The sequence below is a fragment of the Dendrobates tinctorius genome, unplaced genomic scaffold (assembly GCF_039654945.1).
Source record: "Dendrobates tinctorius isolate UK_male_01 unplaced genomic scaffold, ASM3965494v1 ptg000097l, whole genome shotgun sequence".
Lineage (NCBI taxonomy): Eukaryota > Metazoa > Chordata > Amphibia > Anura > Dendrobatidae > Dendrobates > Dendrobates tinctorius.
Window position 1 is genome coordinate 11,369,501 of NW_027361765.1, and position 22,084 is coordinate 11,391,584.

The window sequence follows — 22,084 nt, forward strand, 5'->3', positions numbered from 1 at the left end:
ACTTGACAATCACCAAACATGGCGACTTATCCAAAGCGACATGTCGATGTAATTGCTACAAAAGGAGGCTCTACAAAGTACTGATTTTAGGGAGGTGAATAGTTATGCACACTGAGGTTTTCAGTTATTTTGTCATATTTGTTGTTTGCTTCATAATAAATAAAAAGAAAATCAAATGTTCAGACTTAAGAACATGCCTACAACAAGAACTGATGCAGACCCTCAAAAGAAAACAAAACAATGAAATTCAGGTTGTCAGGTAGCAAAACACGAAAACTGCCAAGGGGTATGAATACTTTCCCAAGCCACTATGTTTTTTTCTCTAAATATCAAAAACATACAGTGAAAATGCTCTAAAGATGGAATCTCTTGAAGCATTTTACCTTTGAAATATATTGGGATGGAGATTTTAAAGGGGTTTCCTTCTATGACGGTATCACTGATTGGGTGGATCAAGGAAATGCTGTAGATATAGTATATCTTGACTTAAGCAAAGCATTTGACAAAGTCTCTCATACAATCCTTATTGAAAAAATGACTAAGTATGGAATGGACAAGGCAACTGTTAGGTGGATTCATAGCTGGCTTAGTGATCGGACCCAAAGAGTGGTCGTAAATGGCTGCACATCCAGTTGGAAGAATGTCTCAAGTGGGGTACCACAGGGCTCTGTCCTGGGCCCTGTATTGTTCAACATCTTTATCAACGATTTAGATGAAGGAATTGAGGGTAAACTGATTAAATTTGCTGATGACACAAAGCTAGGAGGGATAGCTAATACTAGAGAAGAGAGAGAGAGGATTCAAAAAGATTTAAATAAACTGGAGAAGTGGGCAGTAACTAACAGAATGGTTTTTAACAGGGAGAAATGCAAAGTACTACATCTGGGCAATAAAAATGAAAAAAGCATATATAGAATGGGAGGAATAGGGCTAAGTGACAGCACATGTGAAAAAGACTTGGGTATACTAATAGATCACAGACTGAATATGAGTCAACAGTGTGATGCAGCAGCAAAAAAGGCAAATGCAGTTCTAGGATGTATTAACAGAAGCATACAGTCTAGATCACGTGAAGTCATTATTTCCCTCTACTCCTCTTTGGTCAGACCTCATCTGGAATATTGTGTCCAGTTTTGGGCACCACATTTTAAAAAAGACATCAACAAACTGGAGCAAGTTCAGAAAAGAGCGACCAGAATGGTGACCGGTCTGCAAACCCTGTCTTATGAGGAAAGGTTGCAGGATTTGGGAATGTTTAGTTTGCAAAAGAGAAGACTGAGAGGAGACTTAATTGCTGTCTACAAATATCTAAAGGGCTGTCACATTGTAGAAGGATCAACTTTATTCTCATTTGCACAAGGAAAGACTAGAAGCAATGGGATGAAACTGAATGGGAGGAGACACAGATTAGATATTAGAAAAAACTTTTTGACAGTTAGAGTGATCAATGAGTGGAACAGGCTGCCACGAGAAGTGGTGAGTTCTCCTTCAATGGAAGTCTTCAAACAGAGGCTGGACAGACATCTGACTGTATGATTTAGCGAATCCTGCTTTGAGCAGGGGGTTGGACCAGATGGCCCAGGAGGTCCCTTCCAACTCTACGATTCTATGATTCTATGATTCTAAGAACAAAAGTTCATTTTAATCAATATATTTTGGAATGACAACTTCCACAATTGGATGTGATTAAATAAAATGTTCCTGTGCTGAGATAATCTTATAAATGTGCCCCTGCTGTGTACTGTGTAATGGCTGTGTCTGACCGCATAGGGACATGGTCTGATCATACCACAGCTTCAGGCCAGGGTGGACGCAAAAGAGTATACAGTGCTTGAGTATATCGTGGCACAGCTGTGTCGGTGCACAAAAAGGTTCCCACACCAGGACAAATATCAATAAAATTTTGGCACTCAACTTGTACGCACTAAGCGAAGAATTTTACTTGCAGTCACACCTATATATATACGTTTTTAAACAATACTTTCCTTCAAAAGAAAGAATCAGCTGTGATCCCATGCTGCAATGGCTGTATACTCTATTTTGCTTCTCCCCAGGCCAGTAGCTGTGGTATGAACAGACCATGTTCCTGTATGGTCAGACACAGCCATTACACAGTACACAGCAGGGAGACATGTATAAGATTATCTCAGCACAGGAACATTTTATTTAAAGAACATCCGACATAGAAATTATTCCCAGACCCATTAATTAAAATGAACCTTTGTTCATGGGAAAACCCCTCTAACCCCTGGGCCATTTTCTGCTTTTGACTTTTTCTCTTTTTGCTCCCCTTCTTCCCAGAGCCATAACTTTTTTTGTTTTTCAGTCAAAATGGCCATGTGAGGGCTTGTTCAAAAGTACAACTTGTCCCGCAAAAAGCAACATCATTGGTTTTATCATATCGTGTACTGGAGAACAGGAAAATTCCAAGAAAAGTGCAATTCCACAGTTTTTTTCGTTTACCATGTTCACTAAATGCTTAACCTGCCACTATGATTCGCCAGACCATTACAAGTTCATAGACACCAAGCATGTCTAGGTTCTTTTTTAAGTTGGGAAAAAAAAATCCCCCCCCCCCAAAAAAAGCGCCATTTTCCGAGACCTGTAGCATCTCCATTTTTCGTGATTTGGGGCTGGGTGAGGGCTTATTTTATGCACAACAAACTGACATTATTTATAACATTTTGGTGCACTTATGATCTTTTGATCGCCCATTGCATTTTAATGCAATTTAGCGGAGACAAAAAAAACGTAATTCTGGCGTTTTGACTTTCTCGTTATGCCGTTTAGCGGTCAAATTAATTATTTTTTTTATATTGATAGATCGGGCGATTCTGAACGCGGCGATACCAAATATGTGTATGTTTGATTTTTTTTTTATTGTTTTATTTTGAAAGGGGCGAAAGGGGGGTGATTTGAACTTTATATTTTTTTATATATATTTTTAAAAACTTTTTTCTTAATTTTTTTTTTTTTTTACTTTTTACATTCTTCAATAGTCTCCATGGGAGACTAGGAGCTGCAGTTGTCCGATTAGCTCTGCTACATACAGGCGATGATCAGATCGCCTGTATGCAACAGAAAAGCTCACTTGCTATGAGCGCTGACCACCAGGCGGTGCTCATAGCATTCTGTCTTTGAAAATCATAGAGGTCTGCTGGAGAACTCTGGTTGTCATGCAAATTCATCGGTGACCTGCAATCACATCACAAGGTCACCGATGGGCGGGATTTCTGGCGAGCTTCCCAGAAGAGCGAGTTATATGCCGCTGTCAGAGACTGACAGCAGTATTTAACAGGTTAACAGGCGCGGGTGGGTCGCAATTCCACCCACGACTGTTAGAGGCACATATCAGCTATTTAAAACAGCTGACATGTGCTGGGAAAGAAGTGGACTCAGTGCCAGAGCCCACATCAAAGGGAGTGAGTCCAACGTGGGTGTTAAGGGGTCAAGTCTTAAACAAAAATATACATTACCAGTAAAAGTAACAAATATGTTTTAAAAACGGTTTCTCCTAATTTCTGTTGAGACAAAAAACTGGTGTAACAATCTTTTCTAACTGGTGTGATTTGAGGGCATGATGAGGGAGGCACGGTGGCTCAGTGGGGTCCTGGGTTCAAATCCCACCAAGAACATCATCTGCAAGGAGTTTGTATGTTCTCCCAATGTTTGCGTGGGTTTCCTCCGGGTACTCCGGTTTCATCCCACATTCCAAAGACGCCCCATCGGCGTCTGTAAAGCGTTGTGGAATTAATGGCAGTGTATAAATGAGTAAAATTAATAAATGCTGTCATGACTCTGTTGCCGGGTGTCCCTGGACCAGAAGCTGCTGCCCTGTCTCTAACACTAGGGGAGCCCTAGCTTGCCCTGTTCCTCAGAAGTTTCCGTGGCCAAGTACCCTTCCCCCACCCAGGAAAGAGGGGAGTAGTAGTATACAGTAGTACAAGACTAACAAGGTAATATGAACGGGTGTAACAAAAGATACCAAACATACAAATATACTCACACATATAACAGAGCAATGCATCTGGGAGTGGAGGATGGGGTAAAACCAAAGTAGGAGAAGGGAATTATCAAAAACACTCAAAATCTAGACACAGTCACAGATAAACCCACCAAACGCCTTCTCCTATAATAACCAACAACAACCTCCAGCCATGCAGCATAAGATAACTCTGACAATGAGTGCTAAAATAGTTTACATAGGAGATGGGAGTGGCTAATAGAGCATAGCTGAGAACCTTAACACAGGAGCTCTCAGCTGAAACAATTAACCCGTGCACTACTAAGAAAAATTTACACAGTTTAATATTAAGGTAGGGTGTTTCTAATCAGTGCAGGAGGAGGAGAAATCAGACGCTGCGGTCTTCCGGCTCCTCTATGTCGCGGTAAACCCGTGTTAAGAATCTTAATTTATAAATGACCTTTAAACAATCCTTACATTTAGGTTTACAGCGGTAGTTCGGCACCTGCTTCTTTCCCTGCCCCCTGACTACATCTTCTTTCACAGAAGCTATAGCAGCGGCGGAGATAGAAGCAGGGATCTGGAGCTGCAATTGCATCTCCCAAAGTGTCCATCACCCAGCATCCAAGACGTCTTCAGAGAGGCGGCGATGAAAAAAAACAAACAAAAAAAACTAGTAACTGAAGCACTGCCTCTTGTGACATCCTCTTCCAGGAGGGGTGATGGATGCCATGGGAAATGAGTGCAGCCCCAACCTCCTGCAACGTGACGTTTAAGACTCCTCTCAAACGAAATGTCACAAGAAGAACAGTAAACGCATATAGAGATTAGTTAAAAAGGGAAAAGTGTAGGGAATGGTGTAATAAAGGAAGTTACAAAAGTGGTTACATTGTAACGATAGATGAACAGATAGATAATAGAGAGATATGAGATAGAGGGATATGAGATAGACAGATAGCTAGACAGACAAACAGACCGAGATTTCCATCCATGTGCAGAACCACTTTAAGTTAGATATACCACTACAATACAAAGAACAATTACCAGATTCCAATATGTGACTAACGTATATAAATTAGACAACATCTTTCACAGACAACCTTGTATTGTTAGATATGATTAGCTGTCAAAGTCATTACAAGCATAAATGTCTACACGTCATGGCTGACAACTGCTGCATGTCAATTCAGCAATACAACCCTGCACAAAATGGTAATGAGTTAGGACCACAGATGGCTCTCAGCTGCTTGCTCACCTGGCATGAAAGTAGTCATGAAGATTTCTAACAGCACAGATGTAATATCACATATTAGAATATGAGACATTCACACTTCTATGGCATTGTTTTTAGTCACGTTGAAATTATAATCCTGTAATACTAACTGTAAATTAAGGGATTATAGTGCTTTCCTTAGTATGTCAGGGGTAATGCTTAGTACAATTTGCTCTCTGGGTTATACTAGAAATACTAAGAAGGGAATATTGATATATTTTGTATTATTTCTGAATTTTAATAAATTCTTTAAAAACAGCCAATGTAGCAATCTGCCGAGTGCAGTGAATCTCCCTAGGAACCTCCAACGATCAGCTGTGCTTGGAGGTCTACAAGCCCTAACAGTCTTTGGTCAAGGGTATTCTTTAAAAAAAAAATTAAGTGGAATTTAACTTGCAAAAAGAATAAACAAAAGTGGAACAAGTACATATATTTAGTTCTTACACTCAATGGTAACCAGAATGAAAACATCCATTACTGGTTTTGGTCGGGGAACTGGAATATGGTGCATATGTAAGGGGGTGAAGCACAAGAAGACTCAGAGGGGGGTTTACCTTCTGCGCTCCTGATCTGGAACCACTTGGCCACACAGCAGGGTTGCTAGGGGGAAGACTTTCTGCCCTGGACGTGGTGGCTGCTGGGAGGAGGGAGGAACAGGAAGGAAGGTAGGCCGAGAGCGCGCGCGAAGCTCAGAGCAGCGTGTGCAGGGGACAGGGCAGGTCGCAGCTGCACGCAGGGGAGAAGAGAACTCCTGGTCAGAAGGCACAGACAGGAGTACGTGTCAGAAGTATTGCTGACTGTGAGTACTTGGAACCGGAGTCTGCAGAGACGGCGACCCGTGCAGAGACAGTGACCCCAGTGCGTAGCCCCGATACCCACAGTGTTAGTGCAGAGCCCCTGACTCCTGTTGAGAGACCTAATGACAGACTGAGCAATGTTCCTCCGGGAGACTGTAGTGTGGAAGCAAAAGACTCACAGCAGAGGGGACCCCGTTTGCCTAGTACCCCCTCTGCCTCCTGCGGTAACCCCCGAGACCCCAGCTGTGGGTTACTAGAGACTACAGAGTATGGAGACAACAAGTGCCGCTGTTGTTCCGCGCCTACGTTGGAGAAGACGACCCTGCAAGCAAGTCCTCAGACTGTTAAGTTCTTCCCAAGAAATTCTGTTTATTAATGTTTACACTGTTTGCCTGTTTGAGAATTTGTTCCACTCTGCATATACTTGCACTGTTATTTTGCCAGTATACATCCCTGTAAATAAACCCTTTAACTGCTGGTCTGTCTGCTCCGTGGTGACATACCCGACACCTGCACTTTGTTGATCAACCCTCCTAAGCCGTCTGTATGGGCCTGTACAGGACTAAAATTACAGATGACGCTTCATATGTATTTCAACCCTTTTAAAGGGAATCTGTCACCCTTTTTTTGCCTTATTAGGCCTGTTTCACACTTCCGTTTTTGACCATCAGTCAAAATCCGCCGTTTTGCAAAAAAAAACGGATCCGCCATTTTTTTTGGCGGATCCGTTTTTTCCCCATTGATTTGCATTACCGGCGGATCTTGACGGATGGCAATCCGTTTTTTTGCGGATCCGTCAATTTTTTTGCATCTCTCTCTCTCCTTGCCAAGACGCATGAAAGCTGTTTTTAAAAATCATGGTTATTCCACAAAATATTCATTTCAGAACTCTTCCTGTGTTAAAACATTAGTATTGTTGTTTCTAAATGATTATGAACTTGCACTGTTTGTTTTTTATTTTGATCATTTTTCTTTGTCAGAAAAAAAATACAAAACTTATTGCTTGGAAACTCAGAGACATGTTGTCAGAGGTTTATAGACTAAAAGAGCAATTTACATTTTACTCAAAAATATACCTATAAAGAAAAAAAATCAGACAAACTGAACATTTGGAAGTGGTCTCTTAATTTTTGCCAGAGCTGTATATTTACAAATACCTACACCACACTATTCATAGATAAATATATAAAAAAATACAAACAAATAACAAAAGTACACACGATCAAAAACACGAATGCAAAAAAAAAAAAAAAAGTCATCTTGTCCCACAAAAAAAACAAAAAAAAAAAAAAAAAACACAAGCAGCCATACAGCTCCATCAGCAGCAAAAATTAAAAAAAGCAAAAACATAAATATATTTTAACGTTGTAATTGTACTAACCAGAAGAATAAAGCTTCCTTATTAATTTTTCCACACGCGGAAATATATGTGGCATGAAAAACAAAAAAATTCATGAATTGCTAGCTTTTGTTCGTTCTGCCTCCCAAAATTTAAATAAATAGAAAGCAATCAAAAAATGTCATGTGTCCGAAAATGGTACCAACGTGTCCCACAAAAAACAAGCCCTCACATGACAGTCAGCCGAAATATAGAAAAATTATAGCTCTCAAAATATTGTGATGCAAAAACTAGTTTTTCAAAACAAAAAAGAGTCTTTTAGTGTGTGACAGCAGCCAAACAAAACAAAAAAACCAAAAAAAAGAAACATACACAACATAAATCTGGTATCACTGTAATCGCCACAAAGAATAAATTCATCTAATAACTTGTACCTCATGAGAAACTGCATAAAAAATAAAAAAATAATTCTTCACCTGCTGTTAATTTGTTCACTTTGTCTCTAAAAGATCGCACTAAGGTTCGGCTCACATTTATCCTGCGCTCTGTGCTGAGCACTCATATTGGGGTTTCTATGTAAATCTCTGAAAGATGTGATTCAGACGAAACCACTGGCAGAAGACTCCCTATAATGAGGCAGATGGAGGCACTGTGAACGCAGTATGGCCTGTGATCCAGCGGTGTCTGTCCTTTTTGGTGTACATAAAAATGCAGTCATCCACAGTTTTATGCACTTCTGAAAAAAAAGGCCATCGCTGAACAGAGGCAACTCTGCTGCCTCATTATAGTGAATAGATCCTTCAGGGGTTTCATCTAAATAACGTCACTCAGATTTAGATGGAAACCCCAAAGTAAGTGCTCAGCCTAGAACGCCGGATAAATGTCATACCAAATGTTTTGAAAAATGTTCATAATAAAAGCTTCAACTCATTCCACAAAAAAAGTCCCCATTCAGGTCCGTCATCTGTCAATGGAAATATAGGGGATTTCCTTGTTACTGGTATAACAGGCTCGGGAAAAGCTAAATGGCTCTTCGCCGCCCCCCCCCCCCCAAAAAAAAAAAGAAATTCCGCAAATTATGAGCTCCAAAATCCAAATGCCCCTTTCCTTTCTTGGCCCCACAGAGTGCCTAAACCACATTTAGCATCCACATTTGGAATTTCTGTAGCGATGACAGCCCGCAGTGACAGTGACCAATAAGAAGCAGCTTCGTCAGGGAAATTGACGAAGCTGCAGTCCACGCAGCGATACCCATGGGGTTGGCTCCCAGACCCGGTGCAACTGACTCTGATTCTTAGGTGCATCCCTTCAGGTGATATGTACCTCTCCAGAAAGGCATTTCTTATTGGTCACTGCCACCAATCCTTCCTCTTGGCATACTTTATGTGTTCATATCAGGCTGTCTCTCTTATTTTGGCAACAGCCTCGACCTTTTACTATTGGTATTTTAGGTACCATGTCCTCATTGTTCGTCTAAGGCCTCTTTCACACATCAGGTTTTCGCCGTCAGGCGCGATCCGGCGCTTTTGACAAAAACCGGATCCGGCGAAATGCAATGCCGGATCCGGTTTCCCCCCCATTGACTTGCATTAGAGCCGGATGGCCATGCGTTTCATCCGATTTTCGCCGGATCCGGCAATGTGACGCGATCCGGCGTCTGGAAAAAACGGCTACTGTAACGTTTTTTGTCTACGGTGAAAAAGCCAGACACGCCGCATCCGGCGTGTCCGGCTTTTTCATACAATGAAAGCCTATGAGCGCCGCAATGCGCCTGATCCGCTTTTTTGGTCTGAGCATGCTCAGTAGCTCTGCCCACAAGACATATATAAAAGCAAGACAGTGTGACCCTCAGCCACACCCAACATGCCACCCAAGCCAAGAACCAGGAGAAGGCAGCAGACATCTGCAGCAGCAGCACCATCAGCACCACCCCAAATGGAGCAGCATGCTGAACAACGGGAGGGGAGTCCAGCAGCAGATGAGAGACGGTAATTATCAAATCCCCCATTCCTCCAAACTAGGGCTATGGAATATCAAGATATTCATTGGCCCTTTGTTTCTCTTTATTCAACAGCCGCCCAATAGATGCAGCAGCAGCAATGGCAGCAGCAGGAACACCACCCACAGCCATGGAGTCTGGCCATGAGGAAGACAGCACATCTTCTTCTGGGAGCCCTCCCTCGCATCGTCAGCGTTTGACGGTAAGTTTTTATTTCCAAAATCCATCATCTCTGGAATATATGTCTATTCATTGCCTTTTATTTCAAAACAGGAATCACAAGATGAAGAGGAGCTCCCAGAAGAAGAAGGAAGGGGTGGACAGACACTTGGAGTGGGCTCACAATTGGTAAGTTTTTTGCATCAAACGCAGAAACACAACATCACACTACACACAACACATAGAAAACAATGTTCTGCAGACCACACACAGCAAACAAATGCCTACATCCAAAGACATAACATTTTTTGTTTTCTTCTCTAGTCTTCCCAATCTGGTGCTCGGCCAAGAGGTCCTCGCAGTGCCTCCCGGTGTCGTCGGCGACAGCAAAGCGGCGGTCACCAGCGTGTAAGTATAAATATTTTTGCTTTGTTTTTTTTGCACTTTTTATTTCATTTCTTTTGTGGAGGCTAATTATGTTATTTTTGTCTTTTTCTTTAACAGCCTTCACAGCGTGCTCCCGACTCTGACGGTGAGGATGGAGGGATTGATGTGGACCGCCTCATCGATCTCGTCAGAGAAAGGGAGCCGCTCTGGAATATGGCTGACCGCCGCCACGCTGACCTTATCGTTACCCGACGACTCTGGGAGGAAATCTGTTCGCTCCTTGTGGACCGCTGGGAGGACCTCGAAGCTCGGGCCCAGATTAAAGAGCGTAAGTATATACAGTACCGGTTGCTTGATTTAAACCAGTGTTTCCCGAACTCCAGTCCTCGTGGTCCCCACGGATCATGTGTTCAGGATTTCTATTTACTTTGGAAATCCTGAAAACATGACCCCTGGGGACCATGAGGACTGGAGTTTGGGAAACACTGATGTTGTATACTAACCACTTTGTCCTTTCTCGTTTCAGGGGAGAGAATTGTGAAGCGGTGGCGGTCTGTGAGGGATCGTTTCAAGAAGGAGTTCAATAAAGAGATGCGGGCCCCGAGTGGATCTGGAGGACGCAGGAGCAAGTACAAGTACGCACGAGCCCTGTCGTTCCTCCGGGAGACAATGCTCACCAGAAGGTAAATATTACACACCACATGTGACAAAAAAATGTTTACATGTAACTTTTTTTTTTTTCAGCCAGGGCCATACCATGTCACTATTTTAATTGTTTTTTTTTCTCTTTATTCCACAGCACGGTGAGCAGCACTCGGGAGCCTGCACGATTGGACCCTTCTGAGGCGATCCCTGAGGAGACCGGCACCGAGGGACACTTCGACCGCCCTGGTACATCTGCACCTTCCCAGCCTTCCCACACATTCGACCCATCTGTCCCATCCACCAGCACAGGAGCATCGTGGCCGCCTACATTACATGAAGCTGCTGGTGAGGAGATCGCTTTCCCTTTACCCTACCCTTCTGCCCCTGCCACCTCTAGTACACCTGCGGGTACTGGGCGGCAGCGGCAGAGGGGTCAGGAAAAGAGTTATGCGCCAGAGTTCTTGCATCTGAATGCATCTTTCCAGAACTGTCTAAAAGTCTTGTAAGAGCAAATCTCCGCAGGCTTTCAGCAGATCAACTCCAGCATTCTGGAGGTGAAGACACTTCTGCAAACCATGCATTCAGAAGCAAGATCTTCGCCAAACCACACCTTTTTCAGGTCTGTTGTGGAGCGCATGGCAACTACCCAGCAGATGCATGTAATGCATTCGTGCAACGGTGCTCTACAGCAGGTTACCTCCCAACCTCCACCTCCCACCACTGTAGTTCCTCCACCTGCACCCCCTCCAGCCACTTTCCATCCTCCCCCTCCTATTACATCTGCACCCCCTCCAGCCACTTTCCATCCTCCCCCTCCTATTACATCTGCACCCCCTCCAGCCACTTTCCATCCTCCCCCTCCTATTACATACCAGCAACCTCCCCAGTACCAGCAACCTCCCCAGTACCAGCAACCTCCCCAGTACCAGCAACCTCCCCAGTACCAGACATCTCCCCACTTCCAGCAACCTGCCCCGTACCAAACTCCTTCCCCGTACCAAACTCCTTCCCCATACAACTTTCCATCAACATCATCTGCTCCTACAGTCCCTGCCCAACCCTCCACTCCACCGCCCACCACCTCTTCTGCCTCCCACATGTCCACCCATTCTGTAGCTTTTTCCACACCATCACCTCTAACTGTTCCTTCCCCACCACGATCCCAGTCCTCTCTCCACACTCCCAGTGTCGAAGTGTCCCGCAGCCCCTCCAGCAGTATTTCCACCCCACACTACACCGAGTTATAATTTTTTTTTGTAATAAAAATGCCCATTTGGTTGGTTTCAAACCTTTATTAAAAAAGTTTTTTTTAACTTTAAAAACAGTTTACAAAAAAAAAATATTTTAAAAAGTTAAATTATTGTTTACACTGGTTGTCTGTCATTTCTTTCTGCGGCGAAATATGTTTAAAAAAAAGGTTAAATACAGGGTATTTAAAAGGTAAAAAGGTATTCAAAACCAGGTATATAACTGTGGGTAAATTTTAGCTTTTTGCCACAGTTGTGTTCCTGGTTGTGTTTGAAGCAAAGTATTTCACCTAAAAAGTTGTGTTTATTGTTGGTGATTTCCTAACAATGTACACAACTTTTGTTAAAAGGTGAAATACTTTGCATAAAACACAACCAGGTACACACCTGTGGCCTAAAGCTAAAAATAGAGACCATGACAAGATAGCCAACTTTGGTTGGCAAAGGTATATACTGTTGGTACAGAAGGTACACAAGTTTGGTTGGGCACAAATCTTTCACACTCTGTCATCCTGCCAGTGTACTCTGCCTTGAGGTGACAAAGTATAGTGCAAAATTGTCCCTCATTACTGAAACCGTCACAGAACTTCTAGTGGTAATGTCATGGTAATCTTGCAAGGTGGTTTCTTCAGAGGTGTCCTCAATGGAAATGGGTTCCTTGCAGATAACAAAATTGTGGAGTACCACGCAAGCTTTGATCACCTCGTCCACAGTTTCTGTCTTGAGGTTGATCGCAGTCAATAGGACCCGCCATTTGGCTGTCAGAATACCAAAGGTACATTCAACCATTCTTCTTGCTCTTGTGAGGCGGTAATTAAAAATGCGTTTTGGTCTTGTCAATCCTCTGCTAGAGTACGGTTTCAAAAGGTGTTCTGACAGCTGGAAGGCTTCATCCCCTACACAGACAAATGGCATAGGTGGACCAGATGTTTGCGGCAGCGGTCTAGGTGGTGGGAACTGGAAGGTGTTTCCATACAGTTTACGCCCCATGGCAGACAGTTTGAAAACTTGAGAGTCATTGGAGCGGCCATAGGCCCCAATATCAACAGCAATAAATTTGTATTCCGCGTCAGCGATGGCCATGAGGACAATTGAAAAATATTTCTTGTAATTGAAATATTCCGATCCCGATCCGGCTGGCTTTACAATGCGGATATGTTTCCCGTCCACAGCGCCCAAGCAGTTGGGAAACTGACATATCTGTTGAAACTTGTCAGCAATTTCAATCCACCTCTCTGTTGTGGGCTCTGGTAAAAACTCTTCAGCTAAGGAGTCCCACAGTGCACGGCATGTGTACTTCACTATTCCAGATATGGTGGAAATCCCGAGTCTGTACTGGAAATGCAGTGACGAAAGGGATTCTCCAGTTGCAAGAAATCTGTGGGGAATTAAAAAACAATAAATTAGTTTTAAATCACAGCATTACATACCAAAACTCAGCTATAACACTTGGAGATACAAACTACCACCAACAAGATTGCAGTGAAAGTGTGCTCTGATGCGAGCATATCCAATAAATGTGGCTTACCTTAAAGTCACCATCAGACGCTCTGCGGGTGAAACAGAGAAGCGGCAATAGGTGTCCGCTTTTCTTATGAGGTGTGCAATGCGCTCCTCCAAGTAATCAAAATTCTCCATTTTCATCCGAACATATCCAAAAAATGTATCCGGGTTTCGTCGAAGGTCCATGCAGAGTGTAGAATAGACCCCACGCGTCATTCTCTTGGCTGTGATGGGGTGGATCCACAAACGTCGTCTACGATGCCTGATGCGCTGCTGTCTCGCTCTCTCCTTCTCCAGAACAATCACCCTCAAACGATTCGCCTCCGCTATAAAATCCGCCAAATTCTTCAAAATATTTCCAATCACAACATCCATCTTCGCCAGTAACTTGCTCTTCTCTCCAACCTGCACTTTCTCCTCTACAACCTGTCAAAGAAGGGCTGTAGGAACATGCTATATATAGTTTTCCAGTAGCCAATCCCGTTCGGAAGGCCACAAGGGTCAATTATAAAAACCGGATCCGGCGTAATCCGTCGAAAAACGGATAGAAAAACGGATGAACCGGATGAGACGGATCCGGTTTTTTCTGTCAAGAACAAGACGGATCCGGCAGAAAAACGGATCCGGCACATCAGGTTTTACAAAACATTTGCCGGATCCGGCGTTCCGGCACGACGCCGGATCGCGCCTGACGCCGAAAACCTGATGTGTGAAAGTAGCCTTACCTATGATAAGCTCAGTTCTTGATTTATTTATTTGCTATTAACAGACCTTTATTACTGCTGGGTTTGCTTGTTGCACGCTCACTATACCACCATATGGTGCATCTTTATTGTCTCATTTATTGCTGCATACTGCCAGTTTTGATATCTTATCGCACTCATAATTGTCTTACTGGCATTTGGGTCTGGGACCTCATAGTCATATCTTTTTTTAACTGCTTTTATATTCATGTGTTTGCTGTGTTGATATTAATAAAGTTGATTCATATTTTTTTTTTTATATTGAGCGTTCACTTTTCATTAGGCAGTCTTTTCTCTCCTCTTGGTTCCTTAGTCAGCATTACTACCTATGCCACACCTCCTTTTTGCATTTTCTTGGCCATTTATGAAATACACTGCTCAAAAAAATAAAGGGAACACTTAAACAACAGAATATAACTCCAAGTAAATCAAACTTCTGTGAAATAAAACTGTGCACTTAGGAAGCAACACTGATTGACAATCAATTTCACATGCTGTTGTGCAGATGAAATAGACAACAGATGGAAATTATTGGCAATTATCAAGACCCCCTCAATAAAGGAGTGGTTCTGTAGGTGAGGACCACAGACCACATCTCAGTACCAATGCTTTCTGGCTGATGTTTTGGTCACTTTTGAATGTTGATTGTGCTTTCACACTCAAGGTAGCATGGGACGGACTCTACAACCCACACAAGTGGCTCAGGTAGTGCAGCTCATCCAGGGTGGCACATCAATGCAAGCTGTAGCAAGAAGGTTTACGGTGTCTGTCAGCATAGTGTCCAGAGACTGGAGGCGCTGTTGTCCTTGTAATGGACTTGTTAATATTCCTTAAAAGATGTCGTAGAGAAAATGGCAAACATAGATACGTTAGCTATCAATATCCGATTGGTGGGGGTGCGATAAATATTCATAATGCACGATATAAATCTTAACAATTCCACATCTTATATAAATGAGAAATGGTCGATCACTCCCTTGATCACTTGACCCATAGAAACATCAGGAGACACATCTGGTACTGTACATACAGTACTTCTGGATAATGGAGCAGAATATGTCTGAACATAATGACAGATTTCCAGGGAAAGCTTGATAAATTTGTAAATATTGTTTAGTAAATGAAATTCAGGAGGATCACTACATAAAGTAATTAGAAGAAAATAACCCTGTAGGGTTGAACATTATACAGCATTTGGTCCAAAGACACAAACAATTATTTTTTGTAAACTATGTTCTTCAAATGGAACCCGACAGCTGATCTATGCTGCCCGATTCCAAGGCCGCATGTATCAGACACTGGCTGCATGATTTCAGCCATATATGTTTCGCTCTGAAACACTGCAGTGTTTCAGAGAATAACAGTTAAATAGCAGTCGGGGACCAAGCTGCACTGGAGACTAGTCGAATAGACAGGTTCTCAGGGGCTTCTTTCGCCCAGTAACCTGGAGTGACCGGTCTCTCGATATACCTGTCTATATGCAGAGACTTTGAGAATGGGCAGTGGGTGGGAAGAAGCTAAGTGTTTCACAGTGTAAATTCTTTCATAGGTTGCCCCCACCTAAAAAAAAAAAAACTCTATGCATCGATAAAAAGATCACTTAATTTTTTGTTGCATTATACAAAAAAAAGGTTTACATCAATGGCCATAATAGGACTCAAGGTCATTTTGAAATTTAGCATGAAATAAAAAACTGAGAAAACCATGTACAGCAGGAATAGGAAAAGGCCTTTGCAGGTAGACGCAAGGGCCACTTTAAATTGCTATGCAACACAACCATCACAATCATATAAATAGCAGGCATTGTCTTCTGCTTTCCTGCAGAGGAACCTCATGGTACAAACTGAGGGTTATTTGATTTATTCATTCCTGAAATATGGACTTTATTAGGATTCTTCTACATTGTACTTGCGAGATAAAGGGATAGAAAGAATAATGGATATGTATATAAAGAGTACAAAATAATTAGGTCTAGAAATAATGTCATTTTGCAAGGAGTTCCCGAATAAATAGGCCCATCCAGAAATTTACTGCGCAAACTATGGTAATTTTACTTGATGGGTTACAGAGCCTGATAACTTCGCCATGACATCTAGCATAGTCAATAAAGGGTTTGAATATGTCATATGTCTGACAGACAGTTTGGGTCTTTTTCCCCAGAATTGGAGTCCGTTGGAAATGGTTGCACCAAAATGGCCAAGGTTTTGCACTGCAGATAGACAATTTCACTATAGAAATATAAAAAAAAAGATTGAAAATAGCTTTTGTAGTCGTGTTTGCCGAGTCCTTCAGGCTCACCTAACTGCTTTGCTATGTTTGGTCCATACCTAGCAACAGATCCCAAGTGGATGAGGATGGAAAAACTGATCTAAGATTTGCATGAACATTGTGAAGGACATACACTAATGAAATGACACCAGGACTGCCACATTCCCGTTGGTAGCAATCCTATTACTTGCGTAGTTTCTCTTCACCATGCTGTTATGTATACTGGATAATTATTGCTCCCTTCTCTTGAAGGATCCTACAAGAAAGGAAAGCCCAAACATTCCCATTTTGACAAATTAGCTGTTAGCAGACATAGTTGACAAACACCGGCTCCGCTCATGTCAAGGACATTGCCGTGTTCTATATACATTCTGAACTTACAGTGGCTTCATATGTGAATCCCTGTTTCATCATTGCAACAAAACAAGCACAAGATCACAGATTTCACTTTAGAAATAAGACTTTTAATTGCATTTTATGCATTTATTCTTTTGGCAATAGTCACCTGTAATGTTAAAGACACTCATTGGGCAACCAATTTATTGTGTTCTAAGACCATTACATGTAAAAATGTCTTCCTCAAGTCTCATAGTGTACTCCATCTGTGAAGTCTGCAGAGAATCATTAGATATTAACTTCAGATGAATAATACTAATAAGCCTCACATATTGGCCATTTGCAACCCTACGAAGAGCCACGATTCAGCTGGACCAGGAATGCCAAACTATTTTTTCTGTCAAACTCTGCTCAAATTTACATTTTGGGAGGAACTGTTCTTAAAAAGGACTTGTCACTTGCCAGTCAGGTAATTTTTTACTGTTGTAAATGCCACTATTCTCCTGACTGGTGTTGTAGTTTGTTCCCGTGCCCCAAAATTTCAGATATAGTCCCCCCTACCTTGTATGTACATCTATCCTTGTTGCAGAAGGTGCTTCATCCTCAACTCTCCTCTTTAGGCATCTTCATGAGGATCTCATCCCCTTTGGAAAGCAAGACTGTATTTACATACAAGGAAAACGGGTCCATAGCTCAGTAATGTAGATTCAGGAGCACGATAGACTAGACGAGTGCCAATATACCAATGAGATTGTCCTAAAGGTACAATTTCAATGCGTTTCCCTCAGAAAACACATGATGGATGAAATATATGTAAATATCTTCCAGTCAATGTATGGCTCAGATTGACAGAGCTAAATAACTATTCACCAAAGCACCCAAGCAACCAATAGAGCAGAACAGTTTTGCAAAAAAAACAAAAAATAGAAAAAGCCTGAATTGCCCAGATGTAGAGCGCTGAGCTATCCATTCAGGCATAAAAATACTTCATAGACAATATACACATACATATTATCCTTACCGGTTTTCCTAACCTATGCATTACTGATTGGGTATGTATGTAGTCTAGAGAAGCTTACGACAACCCAAGGGATCTCATATGGCTGACACAAAACACAAATCAAAATATTGCTCCGTAAACCAGTAATGTGACTACTCAGCATTACCTAGCAGCAGACTATAGCTGACGTTAACAAATGTAGCCCAATCATGTGTGTGATGATTGATCTCAACAGTACAGCGAAAAACCAACAAAGTCATGGACAAGGAGCACTTTATTGAAAAAGGTGCTGAAACAGTACTAGGTAATAGAATAAAGAATAAAGCCACAGCGTATCAATCTAAGCAATGAGTGCCATCAGTTACCGCCAAGACATGAGGAGACAGCATAGTCTTCGAAAAAGCAAACTGTTTATCTGACCCGTGACCTTCCACTCAACACATGGAAGATGGAGAAAACATTTGAGGTGAAATTTATTTTTCAACGTCACATCTGACAATTTCTTGATTCATCACTGGGGACATAAGACACAAGATTCTCATTCGCCTTTTCTCTAGGCCACATTCATGATTGCATGCATTCATCCCCAAATCATCCATTATGCAGAAGCAGTATGGATAGGATGAAAGAAACAATGAAATGAATTGTGTTGATTAACTACAAATAAAAACTTCCCATGACTTCCTATTTGCTAACATCACATGGCAAGAATATATTAAAAAAAAAAAAAACTACAAATAAAAAAACAGTACATCTTCTACATGTATGACAGGAGGTGTCCATCATGCCTCTCTCCCACTTTTCGCACCTCCAGTGCCTGCAAATCAGGATGTCTAATAAAGGAATGGAAGTAGCCAAATTAAGTCTTCAACTAAAGATGGAAGGTATCAGGAATGATAGATACAGGTTTGCCTAATATTATTCCGCTTAGTAAAAAAAAAAAGGCTGTAAACACTGGATGGCCAAAGCCCCAGCTAATCTTTTGTCTGACAGCCATCTCAGACAGCTAGCCTACAGACAGGAACGCTCGGTCGGACTAGCACTCCTGTGCTCTCTACGAGAACATCGTATCCAGACATCTCTGGCAACGGCTAATCATTGGGAGAACAAAACAGCTGGCATGTCGAAATTGGACAGTCCTTCTGCCTTTTCAACTTTTTTCTCCTTTGGGGTTCACGTTATGGGATAAATATTCATTAAAACAATATATTATATGCAATATATATATATATATATATATATAAAATTTATATTCTATGCTTTGATACTTATGTTTTGAGACAAGGGGGATGATCAGTAGGTTTCCAACAACGCCACAAGCACTAAACAATCATGTCACTGGGATGAATGCATACATTTTTAAATTGGTACAGAAAGCTGGGTGACCGGGGAATTGCAATCTTTATGGTTCCTAACTATGCAGGGAGGAAGGAAGTGGGGAGAGCACCTTATTACCGTGCACACCAGAGGTCACTGGAGCAGAAGTAGCAGAGACTAGCCGGCGCCTGCGCAGAACAACAAAGAAGCCATCGCACATAAAAGGATGGAAGTGTGATGTGTTATCAAGGTATTGCTGGGGGCAGGCACGCGCAGGTCTCCGGGACCACCATTACACGTCACAGGGCACTGTGACGCTGATGGGAAGGAAGGAACTGGCTACCATAAAAGTATAAAAGAATTTCTCCACAAGAATACTGCTGATATGAGGTGTACAGGTATGGCTATTTTTACTATTCTATCACCTGTATGCCAATATTAATAGGTTAAAAACACCCCAGGGGGTGACCGATTTCCTTTCATTGTAGCTCACTCAAATTTTCTTTTGTTTGTAAGATTAGTTGCATGTCACAGAAGCACAATTTTAGGATACATACATCTTACCGCACTTTTTTAACTCTTAATGGGGAGAAGAAAAAAAAAAACCGGGGAAAGACAACACAAAACAGAAATTCTACCATTGTTTTAAATGTTATGCTATTCCAGGACTTTGGTTATGGTTTCCTATTCTGCCAAGAACTTACACTGGCTAGCTACCTGCGTGTTCTGTCTACCAGTTCAGCCGGCAACTCTCCTGCATCATTTCACCTCACATCAATAGAGCAGCATCTTCTCTTACTGATATGTTGATGGGGTGTAACTGCCAACGCCATGCTGATAGACAGCCGGCTCCCCGCAGCTCGGCTATTTTGTGCTCACAGTCTCCCGTTATCCAATCCTTTTTTTTCTCGTGGGACTAAGCACTTATCACTATGTAGTTGCTAAGAAGCTTCTTGTTCTGCCATGCGCCGATCTTTCCCAGATCAGAACAGTCACAAAGTGATCATGTGACCACTCCTACCGGCTTGACAGAGCTGTTCCTTCTCTTCCGCTCTTTCGTCGGTGACTTGTCAATGCTGATATCATTCTGATTGATAGCTGGCTCCTTGCTGCTTAACTCAGCAACGGTGCGTTTGCCTCATTTTTTTGCTGCGAAAACGCATAAAATAAGCAACCCATTGAATTCAATGGCATTCCACAAATGCTGTGCTAAAGCTGCGTATTTTTCAGCGGCGGAATCGCATCGCGGAAAAATACGCAGCATGCTCATTCCTTGTGCGGAATCGTTGGATTCTGCACACATAGGAATGCAATGATCTGCTTACTTTCCGCATGTGGCTATGCCCACCATGGGCAAAGTAAGTGGAAAATGTGCGGATGGTACCCACGGTCTGGAGGAGAGGAGACTCTCCTCCAGGCCCTGGGTAACATATCCCTGTTAAAAAAAGAATTAAAATAAAAAAAATCATGATATTCTCACCTTCCGGTGTCCCCCGCAGCATTCCCAGGCCTCAGCGATGCTCCCGGCAAGTCCCGTTCCCAGCGATGCCTTACGACAATGACCTGTGATGGTGTAGCGGTCTCGCGTGATGCTACGTCATCTGGGGTCATTGTTGCAAGGCATCGCTGGAAACGGGAGTTGCTGGGAGCATCGCAAGGCTCGGGAAGGCTGCAGCAGCTGCTGGAAGATGAGAATATCACAATTTTTTTTTTATTATTACTATTTTTAACATTATATCTTTTACTGCTGATGCTGCATAGGCGGCCTCAATAGTAAAAAGTTGGGCACACTTGTCAAACACTATGTTTGACAAGTGTGACCAACCTGTCAATCAGTTTTCCAAGCGATGCTACAGATCGCTTGGAAACGCTAGAATTATGCAAGCTAATTATGCTTGCAAAACGCTAGTTTTCGCGGGAATTCCACATGCGGATTTCCCGTGGCAGGGAGTTGCGGAATTGCCACGGAAATTTCCACGGCAATTCCGCATGTGTGCACATAGCCTCAATGACCAGGACGTCGGCAGCAACATCCCGTTGACAGAAAATAGCTACAGCGAATGAACTGCTCTGTCAATGTGATGTCACAAAGTGTGAGAATAGGCGCTAGGAGTGGTCAAATGACTGCTCTGGGCGGTCACAGACAGGTGACCCGCCGACATAGTCTTGCCTCAATAGTACATGCAAAGTTGCAGATTATAATTTCATTTATAAATGACAGCAGTTACTGTGCTGCTTAAAAGACTTTATTATGGCAAAAATACTGCTAAATAAGTGCTTTAGATAGTTATGGCACCTGACATGTTCGCCTTAAGATCTTCTTCAAAAGTTAGTAATTTTTAATTTAAGGAGTGAAATTTTCTTTACATTCCACTTATGAAGAGCCTGAGCGTTTGTAAACTCTATGAAAACACCTTTGGTATATATACAACAAGACAAAAAATAAAGAATGGCGTGACATCTAGGTGAATAGTGGGTGAAGTGGGAGGCGTCTAACATCCATTATAAATTCCATTTTCACGACAGCATCAATGACTGTCAATGATTAAATGTCTACGGCCGAGATGACAACATCATCAATTATAATTAAGAATCAATTAATAATCATTTTGTCTTTGTGTATTTAATTGAATGTATAATTTTGTAATAATCTGCGGAAGCAACCAAATAAAAATATTCAGAAACGTACTTAGAATGAAGCTTTTAATCCATTACGGTCTCTATGTAATTCTCATACAAGTGAAGCGTGGAACATCAATCTTCAATTACGGATTGCCACATACAGATAAATCAAACCGATCCAAGTTTTGCCTCAAGCAGGTCTATCTAGCCGTGGTCTAACAAAACGATCAGGAGAACATGGCTGTAATGTGCTTAGAATATCAAATCGCGGTTTCCATCTGCGTAGTATGATCACTTCTAGCTGCAGTAATGAAAAAAAAACGGGGATATAAAACCTATTACATGGAGGCAAAATTAAAAGGGAACTCGAAATCAGGGACGGACATACCATTGGTGCAACCTGTAGAGCCACCCATGGCCCTAGGAGAATAAGGGGCCACACCTACCTCTAAACGAGGTGAATTGTGCCTTATAATGACTGCAAA

General features: G+C 42.2%; 1 protein-coding gene across 4 annotated transcripts in view; it reads right to left on the reverse strand.

Moving 5' to 3' along the window:
- Positions 1 to 22,084, reverse strand: part of OTUD7A (OTU deubiquitinase 7A) — a 325,610-nt gene that overhangs the window by 174,839 nt on the left and 128,687 nt on the right. Inside the window, exon 5 of one of the 4 annotated variants that reach the window (XM_073586903.1) lies at positions 21,667 to 21,900. The exons of the other annotated variants lie outside the window; for them this stretch is intronic. The gene's annotated coding sequence lies outside the window, so the exon portion shown is untranslated. The remainder of the gene's footprint in view (positions 1 to 21,666; positions 21,901 to 22,084) is intronic. 4 annotated transcript variants of the gene reach the window in all.